Source organism: Ranitomeya imitator, chromosome 4, assembly GCF_032444005.1.
Source record: "Ranitomeya imitator isolate aRanImi1 chromosome 4, aRanImi1.pri, whole genome shotgun sequence".
In the NCBI taxonomy this organism is placed as follows: Eukaryota; Metazoa; Chordata; class Amphibia; order Anura; family Dendrobatidae; genus Ranitomeya; species Ranitomeya imitator.
The window spans coordinates 649,676,660-649,680,854 of NC_091285.1; positions in this window are offsets into that span (position 1 = coordinate 649,676,660).

Here is a 4,195-nt window from a genome sequence, read left to right on the forward strand (position 1 = left end):
TCTGCACAGTAACTTGACCCCCCCATTGAAAACAGTATCCTGGAAAAATGTAATACATCACTGCAGTAATAACATCCCTTAATTAGCCCCTAGGGTAACAATATCCTCCATCCTGGCCCCCTTGTGTCTCATTTTTGGCTCCATTCATATGTTCTCCCATCCTGCCCCCATGAGTATCTATTCTCCCCAGAGATGTCCCATCCTGCCCATCACATCATCCTGTCCCATCTGTCTCCATCCTGCCCCATTTCTCTATCCTGCCCCACGATCCAGCACCATGTGTCTCCATCCTGCACCACGTGTCTCCATCCTGCCCCATGATCCTATACCATGTGTCTCCATCCTGCACCACGTGTCTCCATCCTGCCCCATGATCCTATACCATGTGTCTCCATCCTGCCCCATCTATCTCTGTCCTGTCCCATCTGTCTCCATCCCGCCCATGATCCTGCACCACATGTCTGCATCCTGCACTATTTTCCTGCCCCATGTGTCTCCATCCCTTCCTGTCTGTCTCCATCTTGCTCCATGATCCTGCACCGTGTGTCTCTACCCTGCCCCATGATCCTGGACCATGTGTATCCATCCTGACCCATGATCCTGCACCATGTGTCTCCATCCTGCCCCATGATCCTGCACCATCTGTCTCCATCCTGCCCCATGATACTGTACCATGTGTCTCCATCCTGCCCTATGATCCTGCATCATCTGTTTCCATCCTGCCCCATGATACTGTACCATATGTCTCCATTCTGCCCCATGATCCTGCACCATCTGTCTCCATCCTGCCCCATGATCCTGCATCATGTGTCTCCATCCTGCCCCATGATCCTGCACCGTGTGTCTCCATCCTGCCCCATGATTCTCCATCTTGGCCCATGATCCTGTACCATGTGTCTCCATCCTGCACCATGTCACATAGCAGAGGATCATGAGGCAGGAAAGAGATACATGGGGCACGATGGAGACTCATGGTCTGTGTTTCTCCATCACGCCGCCCAAACATATTGCGGCTTGCCGCTGTCATTTTTAAAAAAAACACTTCCTCCTTACCTGACCGTGCTCCAGCGGTGGTGTCCATCCCAGGCAACCTGTACTCTCCGGCGAATGACAATGACGTCATACACCAGCGAGAAGCCCCACAGCAATAGAGTTTAACAGAACCTGCGCCTCAGATGCAGCTTCAGTTACTGCAGTGCACAGGAAGAATTCTGCCGCTGGGGCCCAGTGAGCAGAAGAGCTGGGGCCCCCTCTGCTCATCCAGCCCCATATGCTAGTCAGGGCAGTAATGCCCTGGTGGCAGCCCTGAGTTAGACACAAAAACACAAAGGGGGGTGAGGAGGGCTGGATCTAGGTGAAGGAGAGGATCTATTACTGCTCTATCTACCAACTAGGCTAGGACAACCTCTGCCTCACTGTGGAACACATTTTATAGCAGATATCCTTCGTTTCAATTTGGGTGGGGGCTGAAAACAGACACACCCAGATTCACAGATATTCAGTATTTTGCACTCTGAGGAATCTAACAAAATTCATATACCAAATAAATTTTAAACACAAGTTTTTTCACACAACAAGTAAAAAGAATAAATAAAAATATTTAAAAATTTCACACAGAAAATTTTTTTCTTTTCTAAAAACACTATAAATATAATTACACTATGTATAAAATTTCTTTGAAAATGTTTTTAAACATATTAAAGTGTGATGCAGGGATATCTGCTATAAAATGTGTTCACATAAATCTATTTATATGCATGGCATTATACCTGAGAAAGACTCTAAGAAGTTGAAACCAGTTGTAGTTTAGCTTGAAATAAAAATCATCCTTGAATCAGAATGTCGAGTTCCATCATCATCCTTCAGGAGCGCATATTGCTGGGAAGAATATTTACAAAGTGTTAGCACCTATGAAAGCATTGTTAAGTGCGCTCATCAGTTCCCAGATCTCTGCAGCAAACTATATGGAAAGAGGAATGGAGCGATCCGTGGATTGGATCTATATGCAGTATATCAAGACACCAAAAAGGTGAGTGGATTCACGCTCAGTATACACCTTTGGAAACAAACTACCACACTCAGAAGTGTGCGCTTCCCTTTTCTCTCCCTATAATCCTCTCGTTTTATATATTACTATGTACAGTGCCAGTGTAAAGGTAATAAAGTGATCACTGGTGAATTTGTACACAGGACCTCTGCATATAGTATACAGTGTATAGTGTCAGTGTACAGGTTTTCATCTTCATCCAGCACAGATCGCCATCACTTTTTCCAGCCAGGGATCGTCTCTGCAGGAAATAACATAGTTATCTAGTGCACTGTTTGCAGAGCACATAACTTAATCTTTCCCCAACTTTAACACTACAATAGATGAAGAAAAAAGGCAACATAGTGTTGCTCTGCACAGTAACAGCACCCCCCCCCCATTAAAAACAGTATCCTGGAAAAATGAAATACATTACTGCAGTAATAATATCCCTTAATTAGCCCCTAGTGTAAAAATATCCACCATCCTGCGCCCCTTGTGTATTATTTGTGGCTCCATTCATATGTTCTCCCATACTGTCCTCATGAGTATCCATTCTCCCCAGAGATGTCCCATCCTGCCCTATATGATCTCGCCATTCTGCCCCATCTGTACCATGGTCCTGCCCCATCTGTACCATGATCCTGCCCCATCTGTGCCATGATGTCTATTGTCTGTACAAGTCCCCTCTATAATTTGTAAAGCGCTGCGGAATATGTCGGCGCTATATAAATAAAAATTATTATTATTATTATTATTATATTCTGCCACATCTGTGCCATGATCCTGTCCTGTCTGTTCCATGTTCCTGCCACATCTGTGCCATGATCCTGCCCCATCTATCTCCATCATATCCATCCTGCCCTATTATCCTGTACCATCTGTCTCTATCCTGCCCCATCATCCTGTCCCATCTGTCTCCATCCTGCCCCATGTCTCTAACCTGCCCCATGCAGTGATGCTGCTACCATGAGGCAATTTGAGCTCTTTGGCTCAGGCGGCAGAAGAGAGGGGGCGGCAGATTCTGTAGTATTATACTCACCCACTCCTGGCACGGTCCCTGGACGTCCCTGCTTCTTCCAAAGCTGCAGATTCTTCCTGCACTGAGCGGTCACATGGTACCGCTCTTTATAGAAATGAATATGCGGCTCCACCTCCCATAGAGGTGGAGCCGCATATTCATTTCTGTAATGAGCGGTAACTGTTACCGCTCAATACAGGAAGAAGATGCAGCGGTGGAAGAAGCAGGGACGCAGCGCCAGCAGTAGGCGAGTATGCGGGGAGGGGGAGCGCAGCACTGCGCGATATTTACCTCTCCTCATTCCAGTGTGGCTCCGTCTAAAGCATCCCCTGGCAGTGACGCTCGGGTCAGAGGGCGCGGTGATGTAGTCAGTGCGCACCCTCTGCTGAATGTCAGTGCCGAAGATGGAGCCGCACAAGGAGCAGGTAAATATTGCCAGTGCCGGGGTCCTGAGCGGAGAGAGGTGAGTATGTGATTTTTTTTTTTATCGCAGCAAAAGCATATGGGGCAAGTGACTGTATGGAGCATCTTATGGGGCCATAATACTTGTGTAGCATTATAAGTGGCAAGTGGCTGTGCGGAGCATCTTATGGGGCCATAACACTTGTGCAGCACTATAAGCGGCAAGTGGCTGTACGGAGCATCTTATGGGGCCATAACGCTTGTGCAGCACTATAAGCGGCAAGTGGCTGTACGGAGCATCTTATGGGGCCATAACGCTTGTGCAGCACTATATAGGGCAAATATCTCTATGGAGCATCTTATGGGGCCCTTATTACCCTTTATGCAGGATTATATGGGGCATATTTTAATATGGAGCATCTAATGGGGCCCATCAAACTTTATGGAGCATTATATGAGGCTCCTGATTCAATATGGATATTCAAAAACACTTAACCTACTGATGTCTCAATTAATTTTACTTTTATTGGTATCTATTTTTACTTTTGAAATTTGCCGGTAGCTGCTGCATTTTCCACCCTGGGCTTATACTCGAGTCATTAAGTTCTCCCAGTTTTTTATGGCAAAATTAGGGGGGTCGGCTTATACTCGAGTATATATGGCAACTGGATTTGCACTGCTAGGATTTTTTTTTTTTTAATAAAACTCCGGGGTCAAGTGCCTGCCCCCTCCTCCCTCCCTCCTTC